This window comes from Arvicanthis niloticus, chromosome 7, assembly GCF_011762505.2.
Source record: "Arvicanthis niloticus isolate mArvNil1 chromosome 7, mArvNil1.pat.X, whole genome shotgun sequence".
NCBI classification, from domain to species: Eukaryota; Metazoa; Chordata; class Mammalia; order Rodentia; family Muridae; genus Arvicanthis; species Arvicanthis niloticus.
This window is the reverse complement of record NC_047664.1, coordinates 52,739,258-52,758,743: the sequence shown is the minus strand read 5'-3', so window position 1 is coordinate 52,758,743 and position 19,486 is coordinate 52,739,258.

The window sequence follows — 19,486 nt, the reverse complement described above, 5'->3', positions numbered from 1 at the left end:
GGGTTACCTCAGTATTCTGTCACAGTCATATCTACATCATGATCCATTTATTTATTTACTATTAGTATAATTGATTCTTGTCTAAAGCCTCAACCTGTGCTATAGAGTGAAATGTGTGTGTGCGTATTCTTATATTCAGATTCTTAAATACACATGCATGTAGTTTTCTCTCAGTCTTTAAATATATAATTTATTATATATATAAATTATATTATATAAATATATAATATAATTGTTTCTCACTTTTAGTTACATTTAAAAGTATAGAAATTGAGAGGAAGAGCCTAGTCTCACAGAGACTTGAAGTGTCAGGGTTAGGAGATACCCAGGATGGCCCATCTGCTCAGAGAAAAAGAAGTGGGGGATAGGGGAAGGATTGTGTGAGGGGGTGACTGAAGGGGCAGTGAGCAAGATGTAAAGTGAATAAGTAAAAAATATAATTACATAAAAAACTAAATATAGTGCTAACATTAAATAACTATTACGTTACTATATATTGTCAAAAAAATACAGAAATCACAAACTAAAAAAAAATACTTATTTCCTATGAATTAGCAGCTTTTGATAAAGCCCCAAATCTTCTTTTACTGCTGCTGCTACTAATCTTCTTCTTCCTCTTTCTATTCCTCTACTTCTCCTCTTCCACTCCTCCTTACCCTCTTCTTCTATTCCTTCTCCTTCTCCTTCTCCTTCTCCTTCTCCTTCTCCTTCTCCTTCTCCTTCTCCTTCTCCTTCTCCTTCTCCTTCTCCTTCTCCTTCTCCTTCTCCTTCTCCTTCTCCTTCTCCTTCTCCTTCTCCTTCTCCTTCTCCTTCTCCTTCTCCTTCTCCTTCTCCTTCTCCTTCTCCTTCTTCTCCTCCTCCTCCTCCTCTTCCTCCTCCTCCTCCTCCTCTTCCTCCTCCTCCTCCTTCTTATTCTTCTTCTCTTCCTTTTCCTCCTCCTCCTCCTCTTCTTCTTCCCCTTCCCCTCCTCCTCCTCCTCCTTCTTCTCCTTCTCCTTCTTCACCTTCTTCTGCTTCTTCTTCCTCCTCTTCTTTTTATTGGAAAATACATTTTAAAAACCCTGGATGGATGGTGACACTCACGTATATAAAATAAATTTTACTTAGAAAAGGTTGAAGCAGCACCTTTTTCATGTACATGTCTTTTGCTTGTGATCTCATAGCATCCCTGCCTGCTCCTGAGCTCATTTGTGTTTGACACAAGGTGTCAGATGTTGGTATGCTGTGCTTCTGAATTTGGACCAGGATGCATTTGGCTACTGAAAGAAGAGATCTTTTATGGCTTGCTGACTCTTGGAGGGAGGTCCATTATGATCAAAATTGGATGATGTCTACATGACATGAGGATGTTTCAGATCCCTTTCATAATCAGACTTTGTCATCTGTATCACAGCTGGAGACATTAGGCTGAACCTCTGCTAGGTGCATGCTGTTCTAGGCACAAGCACACATTTGGAAGAGCAATTTGAAAGTCTAGTCAATATTTTGAGTCTAATTTTGAATCTATAGTTCTCAACCCTGACAATAACCTTGTCTGAAGTAGTTTTAATACATATGAGGACAGAGACTGAAGTTTATTCAAGCTATATAAAATACTGAAAGATTGTGTCACCCTTTCAACAGTTAGAATTATAATTTCCCAAGGTTGTTGTTCAATAAATATGGATAACACATAAGCAGCAATAAAACCATAACTATAATCACTTTAAAAGTAAAATAGAATGTTTATTTTGAGGTTATTGAGTACAATGTTTGACTGCAGGGTCCTCTGTTTTCATCTGGCATTTCTTTTCATATACTATAGAATACTATGCAGCTATAAAAATTTATTTTTGGTCATTTTTAGTATATTGTTACTTGGAGACTATGCTGAGCGAAATAAAGCAAATAAAAACCAGGAGAAATATTACATGGCCCCATTCATATATAAAATCTAAAATTGTCTAATAAAATAGATTAGAATGGTGGCTCCCAAAAGGATGAGAAGATGTTGGTATAAGCAGGATTTTAAAACATTTATTGATACATACCATCCTATACAGAGCTGTTATGAGAGGTTATGTCTCAGAAGTCTAAGGGAAAACAATAAAGATGAACTTGATCACCATGTAAAGACAAATGTGTATTTTACTAGTCCTAGAACACATAAATTATAAAACCAAATAATATTCCTGGCTTAGGCAGAACATCTGGCTATATAGTTCAATAAAATATTCTTGTGAGTGTCCTATGTTGTATTGACTCATATATCTTTTCCTATTTAAATATTTAGAAATTCCCTCCATTTGTGTACTGTGTGTAATTTTCTGACTTTCCTGTCATTATGTAGTTTTCCTCATAGATTTCATGGTTTTCTCTAGGATATCCAAGAAAGTGAAATGTTTAATGCTGTTGATTAATATTATAAACAAATATAATTTATTCAGAAATGTACTAACAAATGACTCCTGAGTGTATCTCTAAGTAAACAATATGGTTGTTCTTTATGGAAATAGAAATTTTTATAAACAGAAGGCTCCCTAGGCGATAGACAGCTGTTTGTATAGGATCACAATTAATGTTTCCCCATTAAAGAGGATTGCTTTTTATATTTGGTAAAAAGATTAGTACAAAAAATCATCTTACTTTCTAATTTTAAACTAACCCCACTAAAATATATTAGACATAGACTAGATAATCTACAAGACTCAAGAAATTCATGTAGAAACCTATTTGGCTCTAAGGAAGTACATTTCTACATTAGCTTGGATCATATGGAAGATTTTTAAAAATACAGTTTCTAACCTAATAGTTGAAGGGTTTGTCTCATAATTTCCCTTTTAACACATTCCCTGGTGGTCTGGTTTGAATATAACATGCCCCACAGGCTTACGTGTGTGAATGCCTGTTGTCCAGTTGGTAATGCTGTTTTGGAACATTGGGGAACTTTTAAGAAGTGGAAACTTGCTGACCAAAGTATAGCATTGAGGGTGGGACTTTAATTTTATACCCAGGCTTTAGTTCCTCACTGCGCATATAATAAAACCAGTTATCTTAAGCTCCTTGGGTCATTTCTTCCAAGCTGTAATGGACAGTGTGAATCTCTCTTAAATAATAAGCCAAAATGAGTACAACTCTCCTTAAGGTGCTTGGGTCAGTTGCTTTTGCCATAGCAACGGCAAGGATAATACCCCAGGTGATTCTAATATTACTCATGTAGGGATCACATTTCAAGAAGTGGGAGTTTCTGGTAGTGTCATGTAATGTAACTCATATGGTGCTGTGGTGAGGCAAGACCTGTGGGAGGACACGTGATGTTTGGTGAGAGTATAAATAGGACTCAATGGACAGTTGAGTGACATTATGTTGCAGAGCTAGCTTTGCAATGCTTCATTTGTCTAGGCTTCATTAAGGGAGGCATGGGAGAGAACTCCTGGTGTCTGGACTGGTTCTGGTCACTCTCACTGACTCATGTGGATTAAGCTGAGGCCTGGTGGTTTTGTTAGATTGTGTCACTCTAATGATTTGTGTTTTGTATCCTGACACTACTGAGCTGGACTGCTGGTATTTTGACAATGAAGTTTGGAATCACCTGAAAGAACTACTTCTCAACAGGTCCTCATCCCTTTGTCTTGTTTACTGTTTTTTCTCCCCTACCTTTGGATGGTAGGCTCAAAGGGGAGTCTAAGTGTTTGAGAACCCCTATTAGAAGTAGGTTTAAAAAAATCTAAGACTACAAGTTTCTCTTAATTTTATATGTTACAATGAATATTTTTAGAGCTATGGTATCTATAAAGACAGGGAGGTAGCATGGTTGGCAAAGTGCTAGACCTGAGTTCCATCCCCAGAATCATGTTTTTAAAATAAACAATCTGACTTGGTGACATGCGTTTATAATTCTAGGACTAGGAAGGAAGGCAGGTCTCTAAGGACACATTGACCAAACAGTCTCACTTCATCAGTGAATTCCAGACCATGACCAGATCTCAAAATTTGGATGACAATAGTATTAATTAACTGATGATTTTCACATGAACATATTCCCATGTGTGTATACCCACATGCACCCACATCAACAGGAACACACACACACAGACACACACACACAGACACACACACACAGAACCTTTTTCTCACACACATACACAAAGAAAGCAAACATAAAGCAGTAAGTAAACACACAAACACATACATACATACATACATACATACATACATACATAAAACAATTGCATATAGTACTTCTAGTGATAGCTTCACGTCAAAAATCTCTGGAAATTTTGAGATTTGAAATATGAAAAAAGAAACTCGGGAGACGTCAGATCATATTTGATTAGTGTGGTGGTTTGAATGAGAATGGGCCCACAGGCTTAATCTACAGTTGATTGGACAGTTTGGGGAGGATTAGGAGGGGTGGCCTTGTGTGCTATTGTGGGTAGTTTTTGAGCCTATACCATTCTCAGTTTTATCTATCTATCTATCTATCTATCTATCTATCTATCTATCTATCTATCTATCTATCTATCTATCTTTCCCCTCTCTGTCCCCACCCCTGTGTTTGTCTATCTGTCTTGCTGCCTTGTGGTTGTCTTTCCATGCCTGCCTGCTTGCTGCTATGGCCCATGCCATGATGGTCTCTCTGAAACCTTTTCTCCTGTAAGTTGCCTTGATCATGGTTTATTCTCACAGCAGTAGAAAAAATAATGTAGACAATTCATAAGGTACAGTAGCTCCAGATAAGGAGCCACAGTTGAGATGGACATATCTGAGCTGAGCTGGTGGGATTCAGAATAATCAAAACAATATTGTTAAGCACAGACAGGAATCACAAGATGAATAAGAGATAATTATTTTAGGAGACTAATTTATGCAAGTCCAGGGTTTGCAATACGCAAAAGGGAAACTGAGAATGAAAGTTTGCAGGGAAAAGAAATTCTCCACTCTCATCCCACTCACATGGATAATTGTTAGAAATTTGGTCAAAAGACAGTACCAACCTTTGAGCATCTACAAGAACTTTCTCAACTGCACATGCTCACCTGGCCTCAGGTCATCGCCATCCCTCAGGCAGGTTTAGGGAGCTAGAAGAGAAAGACTACTTAGATCTTGAGATGGGCTTACTGCACAGTATTCTTTGTAAGCCTCCCTTGGGAGCTGCTCACCACTGCCAAGCTTATATTATCCTTTGACTTATTTTATGCTTATTTTAAAAGTTGTCCACTAAAATATACTCTGCAAATTAGTGTTCATCATGTGGAGGACTTTGAATTCCTGAGTGTGGTACTTTGGCTGGTGGTCAGGGATAAGAACTATATCTCAACTCAAACAGAAGCTTGGAGATAAATGTTAGGAAGACAAATTTGGCAGCAGCCTCGATAGAAGATATTAAATGGATGAATCTGGAGTAGAGACAGGTGGAAAGATTTTGCTATAAACAGAGTGTAATAAAAGCACTGGACACAACTCTAAGAGGAAGAATTTGTCGGTTAGAAACACTGAAAAGAATTTCCAGGTGAATGCTGGATATGATGAGCAAACAAAGGAAATATAAAATCCCACTTTCTCTTATGTTACATTCACAGGGCTATAGAAATAGCAGGATACTTGACAAAGGGAAAGAAAAAAGCAGAGTATTCCTCAGAATTAGTAGAAAGACCACCTGTGACTTACACACTGTTGTATGTTTCTGCAGGTTAGACTTTTCCATACAGTTTCATAGCCAAATATATTAAATCATAGTAATTGTCATAGCAGAATTCCTGATGTCTTCTCCAGATGTTTTTGGGCATCCACAGGACCCTCAGATGTGTTCAGTAGTTTCATATTCTGTGATTTTTTTTAACTCTCTTTCAGAGACTTGGTATGTGTTAAATAAGTTCATTTTGCCTTGTCCACATTCCTGGACATGTTCTCCCACAATGCCTCATTTCCTGTCCAAGGTGCTAATTCACCGAACTACACTGACTTTGCCATTTTCGTCTCCTTATTGTTTATTGGCATAAATGTCATTTACACTGCTGTGTCCTTCACAACTATATTTAAAACTTGGCCTATTTAAGATAAATAATTATTTAACCTTAAGATGATTTTTTATTTAGTGCATTTTAGCTTCTCAGCAGAGCTGAGTGAAAAGATGAATTTGATTGCTTGTATTTGAGGATTTTTCCATGAATGTCCATCAGAAATATTGACTCATAATTTTTTTTTTGTGGTGTTGTCTTGGTTTTTTGGTAGGCCATCCTGACTTCCTAAAATTAGTTTAGAATTTTTCCTCCCAATCAACCTTTTAGAGACTGCTTGAAAGACAAATTTTGGTGTTTCTTTTATTGGTAAAATATAAGCACAAAGCCACCAGATCTAGAATTCTATTTCACTCTGTTTATGTTCTACTTTTTCATGATTCAGTTTTCCTAAGCTCCATGTTTTGGAAACTTATCAATTTTTTTTAGACACAGCATGAGTTTCCTTTTTATTTTCTCATTGATCAGTTGTCTGACTGGCAATGATTGTGAGTTCATTTTCTTTTTTCAATGTTACTGACTTTTAATTTCAAATAATGTTCATTAAAAATATGTTCTATATTGATTTCATAAATATTGTGAAACTTTGTTTTGTTACAGAATATATGATCTCACTTGAAGAGTAGCCATACATATGCATCATATATACACACATATATGCATATATATGATGTATATATGTGTATATATGCATATTCCTATTATTGCAGGGGATGTTTTATATGTCTTTTGGGTCAATTTTATTTCATCAGTTCATTTATTTTATTTCTGTATGTTATTTCATTGCATTGAATAATTTACATTTATTTGCATAAGGGATATCATTGTTGCTTCAAAGAGTTGGCAGTTATCAATTAAGCTACTATAAACAACTGTGCAGATTTTACATGAACAAATATTTTCCCCACTATGTAAATATGAACCAACTTATTTGTTCGATTACAGGTGACAATATATTTAGTTTTGGAAAAAAATATGGATAAACTGCTTTTCAAAGTGACTGTCGCTTTATGCCAATAATTAAAAAGTATTTTTATTAATCCTTATTCTTTCCAACACATGGTATTATCAGTGTTTTAGATTTTAACCTTCCTATAGACCTACTATTGTTTGATTTGTGATTTTCATATTTTAGCATCTTGTTTTATATGAGTTTTTATGTGTGTGTCTTCTTTGACGGAGTTTCTGTTTGGGTGTTTTTTTCCATTATATAACTGTGATCTTTCCTTATTGTACATTAAGAACTGTGTATCTAGGTACAAATCTATTATACCTGGGTCCTAGGCATTTCACTAGCATTTATTCTAGTATGTAGCTTACGACATTTGGCTTCTTCTTCTTTTTTTTAAATCCAAGGTGGGGCTTTGCAGTCATGAAGCTGACTCTCTAACTCTTGGCTTATCAGTGTCCTTCTTTTTCTCCTATTGTTATCATTTTAAATATTTCACAATAGTGGACTCACACAATATTTTTTGCTTCCTGTCTGTCTTGTTTCATTTATCATAGTGTTTTTTGGGCTTCATATGTCATACGTAACACATACCAGAACTTCATTCTTTTATGACTAATATCCACTGTCTGTGCATGTCACATCTTATAAAGCCGTTTGTTTGCATTATATAGCTATTGAGAACCATGATGTAGTGAGAATTGGCACACAAATACCTCTTTATACTCTGCTTTAGAGTTCTTGTGTGTATATATGTAAGAATGGAATTGATAGATTGTCTTAGGTTTCTATGTTTAGCTTTTTGAGGAGCTGCCAAGCTTCTGCAAAAGCTGCACCATATAACTGAATGCCTTTCTGTCTGCTTGTGGGAATAGGTAACATCCCTTCTTCACCCCAGTGGCTCTTTGCCATGTACTTTGTGGAAATAAGTGTAAGCCCTGAATTTTAGAGGTTCCATTTTGAAGTCTGTTACTCAGTAGATCATAAACTCAGTGCACAAAGAATTTCAAGGTCAGCAATGGCTTAGCCAGTGAAGGTGCTTGCCTCTGAGCCTGACATCCTGAAGTTTGATCTCTGAGATCCAATTGGTAGAAAAAGAGAACTTATTTCTGCCTCAGAACTCTGTATGTATATTGTGGTATAAGCAGACATAAAATGAATACGAAATAAAATGTAATATAAAGAATATTCAGGAACAATACAGATCGAATCTGTCATTTATTTTTCACCTACAGAAAAGTCGATGTTATTATTTGAAGCAAAAGTAACTTGAAATTTGCATTTATGAATAAAATCACTTCACCTGTTTTTTTTACACTTACTAGTTCATTTACAATGGTTATTTTCTTCCTACTGTGTGGTAGGTCCTTTGATGACAGAAAAGCAATGAATTTAAAGAATCAGAACATATTTTATGGAAAGCCAGACAAATTTAGGTGCAGATAAGGTCTAGTGAAGACAGCAGTGCAATAGAGTCATAGTTTTACAAGAAACTGTCGTGGATAGGCTAGCATTTAAGATCTATGTGCAGTGACTTGTGACTTGAAAGATTAAAAGGAAGTGGAGGAAAGAAAGGGTGGGGCATTTGAGACAGAAGGAGCAGCTTACCTCATAAAAGCAAGGTAGAGATGATTCCAGCATATTTCGTGGATGTGCAGGTGGAGAAGCAGGTGAAAGACTCCTAGTTAAGATATGATAGGCATAAGAAGACATAGGAAGATAAGTGTCCTCCCCCCCCCAACCTTGAGCAGGCCTGAAAGACCTTGTTTACCACAATAACACCAAATAATAGGACCTAGGTGGAGTACCTTAGCTGCACGTACAGCCTGCTACAGGAACTTAGAAGAATGCTTGAGATATCTCCAGCTGTGACAAAGGATGGGTTCCCCCACCCATCTCTGGCTGAAACAAGAAGGGGTTTGGTGGTGGGGCTTTCTCTTTAAATTAAGAACTGAACATTAAACTTCAAGCCTTGATCAGAGAACTTTGTCTTTTCTCGCCCTTCGTCCCTCTTTTTCATCTATCCCCCCTTTCAGGAGAACCCAGTTGGTCCGTGGCCACAGGCAGCTACAGAGATATACAAGACTCCATGTCACTGCAGACTTGCAGAAGGCAGGAATTCCTTCTAAGGACAGGAAGAGTTAAAGTAGCAAAAACTGCTGATGCTTCCAGAGGATGCTTGTCATCACTGCTGGTCCTACTGCTTCTGCAGGCACAAATCAGGGCCATTGCAGTCACAGACAAAGGCTACTTTCATGGAGCCTAAGGTGCTAAAAGCACTTCTCCTCGAAGCCCAATATCTAGACCCTACAGTTGAAGGAAAGAATCAACTCCTGAGATATGTCCTATGACCCACACCTGCATGACATGGCATGCCTGCACTTATGCCTATCATCATCATCATCATCATCATCATCATCTTCACCATCACCATCACCACCACCATCATCATCCTCAAAGTGTTCATACTATTGGAGATCATTGCATCAGAAGATATATTTTATAACTCTAAGACTTTAGAAATAATATAACTGATAACTTTTCAAAACTAGTTTAGAATTGGGATATAAGGCCCACAGCTACCCAGTTGTAAATATGAGGGTAGGATGGAGGTGATCCTGTGCTAATAGAAGGAGAGGTGGGAGTCAGGAGAGTGAGAAGACCAAGAAAAAAGAAGTGAAAGGAAGGGGAGGGAAGGAAAGAAAAGAAAGTGCATGAAGGAAAAAGGAAGACAAGAGCAGAATAAAGGAAGGAATGGGAAGAGGCTCTACATTTTCTAAAAATTGAGACCAACTTCCTGCTCTGCCTGGAACACAGCGTGACCTTAATATCACCCTCAGTTTTCCTTAAACCAATTTAATAGGATTTTTTTTTTAAGATGAGAACAAAGACAAATAGAGGGCTCAATGGGCATGGGATAGGACAGGATAATTTTATTGGGTACAATTTTATGTATAATATTATGAGCAGATATATTTAGAATGGAACATCATATGGCATTCCTATATTTAGAATGATGCTGCATTCAGCTTAAGTGTGTGAATTCTCCTTTCTCAGAAAATGAGTTAGAACAAGGGACAGAAAGGGGGATGACAGATGAGATTTTCTCATCAATATGCCCTTAAATGCCCATGAGCATCCATGTTCAGTAGAAGCTGGAGTGAAGTCATTCCTCCTGTGCTGCTGTGATGATACCAGATTTCCAGTCAGTGCTCAGGCTCTTGCTCTGTGTTCTCAGGCTGGTGACTTCTGAGGACACTTTCCTGAGAGATTCTGATATGCTTGGCCTTAGTCGTGCTCCCTATTGCTGTGAAAAGATGCCATGGCTGAAAGCAACTTGAGGAGGAAAGAGTTTATTTCATTCATCCCTTACAGTCCATCATGTTGAAAATAAAGGCAGGAACTCGAGGCAGGAACCAGAGCATGTGCATGCCTAGACTTTTGTGCATACATCGCAGACATACACACAGGCATGCACACACACACAAACACATGCACACACTTAATAAAGAAATAAATAATAAGATCACAGAAATGAACCACACATATGCATGATTCTTAACGGATACAGCAAATAAACTGTACCACACCCCCATTAGGTTGTTATAACATTAAATATTATCATAACCTACAAACATACATATCACCAGCATGACAAATTTATAAATAAATATATTTATAAGCTTAAAAATATATTTACAAATGAACAGTAGGCAGTTTATAAGTATAAATACACTAACACTAAAAATCTTTGAAATGCCTTTCTAAAACTTATTACAATAAAACTTTCTGATAGCTCTACAGGTACCTATATAAAAAGTGTTTCAATATAGTTAATCTATAATAGCAAGATGCTGTGTCTCCCAGACACCGTAGGATAATTTTATAGTTAACAGGTTAATGGTAGGTATGGATTAACTTTTCTTGGTCAATGGGGTCTTATAAACACCTCTCCCCAACATTACAATCTATGCCACTGAAATTTGTTGCTAAGTTATTTTTTTAATTGGATATTTTATTTAAATTTCAGATGTTATTCCCTTACCCCTTTTCCCCAGGCCCAGGAACCCCTATCCCATCCCCATTCCTCCCGTTTCTATGAGGATGTGCCCCCACAAATCCCCTCCCACCTCCCCACCCTCAAATTCCCCCACACTCAGTGTCCAGCCTTCATGGGACCAAGGATTTCCTCTCCCACCTATGCCCAACAAGGCCATCCTCCCCTACATATACAGCTGGAGCCATGGGTCCCTCCCTATGTGCTCCCAGGCTAATGGTTTAGATCCTGGGAGCTCTGGTTGGTTGGCTCTGCTCATGGGGCCACAAACCCTTTCTGTTCCTTCAGCTCCTTCTCTCTAACTTTTGTTTCTACTTGGTTGATTTCAGCCCTGAGTTTGATTATTTCCTGTAGTCTACTCCTCTTGGGTGTATTTGCTTCTTTTTGTTCTATAGCTTTCAGGTGTGTTGTCAAATTGCTAGTGTATGCTCTCTCCTATTTCTTTTTGTAGATACTTAGAGCTATGAGTTTTCCTTTTAGTACTGCTTTCATTGTATTCCATAAGTGTTGGTATGACAAGCCTTCATTTTCATTAAATTCTAAAAAGTCTTTAATTTCTTTCTTTATTTCCTCCTTGACCAAGTTATCATTGAGTGGATTGTTGTTCAGTTTCCTCATGTATGTGGGCCTTCCATTGTTTTTGTTATTATTAAAGACTAGCCTTGGCCCATGGTGGTCTGATAGAATGCAAGGGATGTTTTCAATATTTTTGTATCGTTGAGGCCTGTTTTGTGACCAATTATATGGTCTATTTTGTAGAAGTTACCATGAACTGCTGAGAAAAAGGTATAGTTTTTTGATTCAGGATAAAATGTTCTATAGATAGCTATTAAATCCATTTTTTCATAACTTCCATTAATTCCACTGTGTCTCTGTTTAGTTTCTGTTTCCTTGATCTGTCCATTGCTGAGAGTGGGTTGTTGAAACCCCCACTATTATTGCTTGAGGTTCAATGTGTACTTTGAGTTTTAGTAAAGTTTCTTTTATGAATTTGGGTTCCCCTGCATTTGAAGCATAGATGTTCAGAACTGAGAGTTCATCTTGGTAGATTTTTTTCTTTGATGAGTATGAAGTGTCCTTCCTTATCTTTTTAGATAACTTTTGGTTGAAAATCAATTTTATTCTAAATTAGAATGGCTACTCCAGCTTGTTTCTTGGGACCATTTGCTTGAAAAATTGTTTTCCAGCCCTTTACTCTGAGGTAGTGTCTGTCTTTGCCACTGAAATGTGTTTCCTCTTTGCAGCAAAATTCTGGGTCCTGTTTACATATCCAGTCTGTTAGTCTATGTCTTTTAATTGGGGAATTGAGTCCATTGATGTTAAGAGATATTAAGGAAAAGTGATTGTTTCTTCCTGTTATTTTAGTTATTAGAGGTGTAATTATGTTTGTGTAGCTATCTTCTTTTGGTTTCTTGGAAGATTACTTTCTTGCTTTTTCTATGTTGTAGTTTCTCTCCTTGTGTTAGAGTTTTCCATCTATTATCCTTTGTAGGCATTCATTTGTGGTAAGATATTGGGTAAATTTGGTTTTGTCATGGAATATTTTGGTTTCTCCATCTATAGTGATTAAGAGTTTTGCTGGCTATAGTAGTCTGGGCTGGCATTTGTGTTCTCTTAGGGTCTGTATGATATCAGTCCAGGATCTTCTGGCTTTTATAGTCTCTGGTGAGAAGTCTGTTGTAATTCTTATAGGTCTGCCTTTATATGTTACTTGACCTCTTTCCCTTACTGCTTTTAGTATTTTTTGTTTTGTTTTGTGCATTTGATGTTTTGATTACTATGTGACACGAGAATTTCTTTTCTGGTCTTGTCTATTTGGAGTTCTGTAGGCTTTTTGTATGTTCATCGACATCTCTTTCTTTAGGTAGGCAAAGTTTTCCTCTATAATTTTGTTGAAGATATTTACTGGCCCTTTAAGTTGGGAATCTTCACTCTCATCTATACGTATTATTTTTAGGTTTGGTCTTCTCATTGTGTCCTGGATTTCCTGGATGTTTTGGGTTAGAAGATTTTTGCATTTTTCATTTTCTTTGACAGATGTGTCAATGTTTTCCATGGTATCTTCTGCATATGAAATTCTCTCTTCTATCTCTTGTATTCTGTTGGTGATGCTTGCATCTATGACTCCTGATTTCTTTCCTAGGTTTTCTATCTCTAGGGTAGTCTCCCTTTGAGATTTCTTTATTGTTTCTACTTCCATTTTTAAATCCTATATGGTTTTGTTTAATTCTTTCATCTGTTTGGTTGTGTTTTCTTGAAATTTTAAAGGAATTTTTGTGTTTCCTTTTTAAGGGCTTCTACTTGTTTATCTGTGTTCTCCTGTATTTCTTTAAATGAGTTGTTTATGTCCTTCTTAAAGTCCTCTATCATCCTCATGAGAAGTGATTTTAATCTGAATCCTATTTTTCAGGTGTGATGGGGTGTCCAGGACTTGCTATAGTAGTGGCACTGGGTTCTGATGATGCCAGGTAACTTTGGTTTCTGCTGCTCATATTCTTGTGCTTGCCGTTTGCCATCTGGTTAACTCTAGTGGTACTTGCACTCACTATCTCTGACTGGATCCTATCTTTCTAGTTAATCTTGCTTGTGTCAGAACTCCTTAGAGTCCAGATGTCTCTGTGTTCCTGTGGTCCTGAGCTCCCAGGTGGAAGACCTCCTGGGACTCAGGCTTCCTCTGGGATCCTGAAATCCTGTTGCTCCAAGTGCAGTGGTTCCTCAGCTGCTCTGAGTGCAGTGGTTTTTCAGCTGCTCTGAATGCAGTGGTTCCACCACTGCTCTGCTGTTCTAGGAAGGTTCAGGATATGGTGTCTTCACAGGAGCAGACCTGCTAGGTGTCTGCCCCAGCCCAAAAGCTCTAAGTTACTTTTTAAATGAGGTCATAAAATAACATGGCAAAGACAATTTATAAAAGAAGGCACTTAATTTGGCTTACAGTTTTAGAGGTTAGCGTCCATGATGATGGAACAGAGCGATGATGATGGCAGGAACAGCTGAGAACTGACATATATATCATCAAACAGGAGGAAGGAAAGAAAAGAGGAAAGGAGGGAGAGGGAGAGGGAGGGACAGAGAGAGGGAGAGAGTAGGCATGATAGAATCTTTTGAAATCTCAACCACCCCATTTGTGACACAACTCCTTCAACAAGGCTATGCCTTTCAATCCCTCCTAAACAATTCCATTAACTGGAAACCAAGTAGTCAAATATATGAGCTTATTGGCACCATTCTCACTCATACCACCACAGTTACCCTCCAGGACTTGGTGATAGCAATACGACCCTATTCTACAAGAATTTCCCAGTTACTACTCTGTACTTTTCAGGTGTAAACTTCATACTGAGGAGACGTAAGAGATTATCCAGCATGAAGGGTGGTTTTATAGTCTCTGGACTTGCAAAGGAACACACTGGGTTTTTTCACGATGCAGCAGTTGCCCAAGACTGTATATGTTCCTTGCTACTCCCGTGCAGCCTTTCCACCATGAGTTCATTGCTGATGGATTTTGTGGGCAGTTTATATTTTAGTGCAGGGCCCGTGAAGCAGTATTTCTGCATCTGTCCATTTGGAAGGCCTTCATTAGCAGACTCCATGCTGTCAAGCTGGCAAGAAGAGGCTACTGGCTTTCCAAGTATTATATGTAGAGAGTTGGTTGTGGGGTCCAAATTCAAAAATTGGCTCCCATTTCTTTGTCATGTGTCATTTTGTAAATGGCTCAAAGCAAAGCAAAGGAGAGAAATTGTAGGTTCTGTCTTCTGTTTTCTAGCCTTCTCTTCAGGTGAAATATAAAGAAAACTCACTTTCCAGTTGTTTGTTTCTGGAAGGTGTAATGCTTTCTGCAAACAGAGCATCACCCAAATTGGGCTGCATGAGTGCTGTTACTTTGTTCATTATTCTCCAGGTCACATTTCCTTAGTGGTCTCCCATTGTGTTTATAAGTGTGCTGAAGACGTCTCAGAGAATACCATGAGCCCCTCAGCATAGCACATCTATGCTGTTCAGTGTCTTTCCCAGTATAGAGTGAGAGAAAAGCAGACAAGAAAAGCAGAAAAGAGGTGATGCTTTGTATATAAGGTAGAAGGAAGGGCCAAGGCTCTGTGAAGTTCAGAATGCATGTTTCCTACAAATATATGGCAATGCTCTGTAGTTTAAGAAAAGAATATATCACCAGGTTTCTATTCTATCTGCATTTTCCCAGACTTTGTTATACATAGTGACTCACAAACGTGTTTTTCTGAAACAGCTCCAGTTAGAGAAGCAGGAGAATGTGCTTCTATATTGTATTTCTGGGGTGCTTTTTATTACCCTAGTTTAGAACATAAACATATGATAAACATCAACAAAGTATTCAAGGAATGGCTTGTACATAGTCTCTCTCTCTCTCTCTCTCTCTCTCTCTCTCTCTCTCTCTCTCTCTCTCTCTTTATCTCTCCCTCTCTCCCACTCTCTCTTCCTCCACAAAATTAAACACTGTACCACATTTCTCTCCACATAGCTTCCCCATCCATCACTTCTGGCATGTTACTAGGTTTCTACACCCATCCCCACCCCATGAATTCCAGACAACGCTCAACTTCATATTTATTGCTAATTTTAAAAGACATCAGTAAAACTTCAGTGGCATCTTTGTCATCTTCTGGTTCTTATTTTGAACATCTTGTCCTTTTACATTGGTATGATCATTTCTTTTTCTGCAGATTTGCCTGTTTCTTTTGCCCTATTCCAGGAGACTATAGAACTGCAGAATTAATTCCCTGTGGATTATAGATGTTAAAATTGTAGCATAAGGCATCAAACAGGCCATCTCTTTTTCTGTTACCTATTAACTCCTTCAGAAATGTTTTCTATCTTGCTAAAATCAGAGTCTTTTTATACATTGTCTTTACTCTTTTTTGTGGTTTCTTGTTTTGTTTTTGTTGTTACTGTTGTTTTTTAAAAGAATTATTTTTTATGTATATGAATATACTGTAGCTGTCTTCAGACACACCAGAAGAGAGCATTAGAACCCATGACAGATGGTTGTGAGCCACCATGTGGTTTCTGGGAATTGAACTCGGGACCTCTGGAAGAGCAGTCAGTGCTCTTAACTGCTGAGCCATCTCTCCAGCCCTCTGTTTACTCTTTACCCCACTGAAGAAGAAACAGCCTACATCTGTCTCCCAAGGGACCTGACATTCTCCCAAGTTGTCTGATGATTATAAACTAACAGGTAGTTCTTCAGTCCACATGATGTCTTGTAACAGATTTATAGCCCTCTCATCTCCAGAAAATGTGCTAACTGTAAGAGCCCAGTTTCCAGAAACAAAATTCCTTTGGAATCATAAGCTAAGGAGCTTGAACAAATTCTCATGTGGCAACCACTTTTCTATCAGAGCTATTTGATTCACATTGGTACTCTCCACTCTCATTCCCTAAGAAGCAAGCCTTTGGATTGTCCTAGACGAAACACCTAAAAGTCAAAGACAACGCAAAAAATACTTTCATTTTAGGCATTCTATGCATATTATACTTGTAGATATGGCCATTGCACCACGCAAAAGAAAACAAAATGTTAGAATGTCCTGTTTTAAAATAAAAGTAAGAAATACAGAAGCTCATGGTACTGTTTATAAAATTTAGGACAATCTCTCCCTGATTTTTTTAGATATTCAAATAGCATTATGGTGATGTGACCTGCATGAAAGAATTCTATTTATCAGCTGGCACTGGGCATCCTAAATCAGCTAAGTACTGTGCTCTGTGGAGCCTGGACATGGTTAGTGAAACACAGTGATAAAAGGCACATAATTGAATGATAAATATTATAATGTAGGCTTAAAGGAAACATTGTTGTTGTCAATACTGTTTTTTATTGTAGAGAAGTTGCTTCTCACAGAAATCATTTGTCAATGTTATACTATGTAAGTTTTTGCAAACATCTTTGTTTTGAACTTTGAACTCTTAATCTCGAATTCATTTTATTTCTCTCAGACAACCACATTTTATAGCCTTTGCTTTAGACCAAGCTTGTCATAAAAAGCTACCCTAATATACTGTCTCTCAGAGATCCTGACCTGCACTGCTTTGTAACTTTGATTTCCTTTTGAATTATTAAGGAACATATTTCTTCAGAGATATCAGAAAACACCTAAAGTAATATTTATTATTATGTTTCCTATTTTTAAAATTTATTTATTTTATTTGTATGAGTGTTCTATCTGCATGCACACCTGCATACGAGAAGAGGGTATCAGATCTAATTACAGATGGTTGTGAGCCACCATGTGGTTGTTGGGAATTGAATTCAGGAACTCTGGAAGAGCAATCAGTGCTCTTAACCACTGAGTCATTTCTTTAGCCCCTTTGATTGTATTTTTTAAACCCAATAATCAGTTTGGATATTGGAATACAAATCTACAGCCACCTTTTCTACTTAAGAGAATTGACTTATTTAAGAATGTTTAAATATATTCTTTTATTCTTTAATCTTTTGTATAGTAAAGACTTAATCTCCCTCCCACTCTACCCTCTGACTATTCCACATTCTACACCTCCTCTTCCCTTCCATCTACAAAAGGATGTACCCACCCACTCTACCAGACCTCCCCACTCTCTGGGACCCCAAGGCTCTCAAGGGTTAGGTGCAACTTCTCTGACTGCGTTCAGACCTGGCAGTTGTCTGCTGTATGTGTTAGGGCCTCATATCACTTGGTGTATGCTGCCTGGTTGTGGGGCCCAGGTTAGTTGAGACTGCTGGTCTTTCTATAGAGTTGCTGTCCCCCTCAGCTTCTTCCAGCTTTTCCCTAATTCAACCATAGAGGCCACCAGCTTCTGTCCATTGGTTGGGTGTAAATAGCAGCATCTGACTCTTTCAGCTGCTAGTTGGGCCTTTCAGAGGACAGTCATGATAGGCCCATTTGCAAGCATACCATGGCACCAGTAAGTGTCAAAAAAGTCTAAATATAAGTGAAGATGTAAAATTAAAAATTTATATAGTTAACAATTAAAACTTTTATTATTTTATTTTCTCTTTATTTTATTGAAAATAGATGTTTTTGTAGGAATTTTATTTTTTTTTTACAAAAGCAGAGAGCACATTAATAAAGTACAATGAACATTAAAATGGACTTTTGTTTTCTCTTAATATGTCCGAGTTAAGAAACCATTAAAGTGGTATTAAAATGCAATATTATATTCCATTACAATGTATAATTCTCACCCCAACTAATATGTACTTAATTCAGGATCAGTATATCATACTCTTATGACAGGAACTGAGAAATCTTTTTTCCCTATCATCAATGCCAATAAAAAATGATTAAAGCAGCAACTTCAGACTTACAAAGTCATTCTGTGCCATTCATATTTATGGCTTCAATGTTGGAGCAGATTTAATCACCAACATGACTGCTTTTTTCTTCCTGAAACCTGAACTTTCACTTTCCTTCTAACTACACAGTACATTCTTTGACTAGTATTCTTTTACTTAGCAAGTACATACTTTAAGCTCCTGAAGATGACCTGTCATACTTTGGTACTTCTCTGCTCACAGTAATAAAGCATAGAGAAAATACAGTTATCTAAATTCTCATTTTGGTCATTTTCAAAATTGTTCAATTACTGTCTTAGCATCTTTCCATAACAGGCTCTGTCCACTTGCTGATGGACAAATGGTGATGATGCATGTCCCACTGTTGTCTGCTTAGCTCCTTTACCCAACCAGCCCCTCTACTTTCTTAAGCACTATTTTAGTGATGAGACTGACATCGAAGATGCTATGTTGGGAGCATTGGCAGCAAGAGCATCAGGAAGCCGAGAGCTTAAATGGTGTCACCAGCCAATCATAAAATGTGCACTGATGAGTCTGCAAAGGTGATTAAAATAAGGCAGAGGAAGCCTGAATTGTTATGATAAAGTAGATACTACTTGCAAAGTTACTATCAATTTTCTCTGCTTCTTTCAGCAATAGCTTCCTGAAACTACCAATTTTCCAGTCTTTCTACCAATCCTAGGAGATAGCTAGAATCCACAGCTATATTTTACTCATGAGGAAACTTAGGTTCTTAGGTGACAAAGACTCAATATCCAGCATTGAGAAACAGGTTGAAAGAAAGCTATAAAAAATGTCTTGGTTCCCAAAGCTCCTAACTTAGTGGCCGTGTTTAAAGGTGGATCATGTGTTAAGCTTCCTTGGTGACAGAGGAAGCAAATTCTTGATGATAGATTAGTAAGGATTGCTCTGCTTTGACACTGCTTATAGCTCTGAGAGCCAATATACCATGTGGGCCTCTGATGACAGAAAAAAAAATGTTGCCAAATATTTGAGAAAGACCTATAAGTGGATAGATATACAATGAATAAATGGTACATGGTGTGAACTGCATGAATGTGTCCCTGACACCTTCATATAAAGAAATTATATATAAAGAAAGGCCCATGATTGGATGGTAATGTGAGACAGGGCCTTTAGTCAGTAAGTAGAGCCCTCATGTTGGCATCAGTGGCT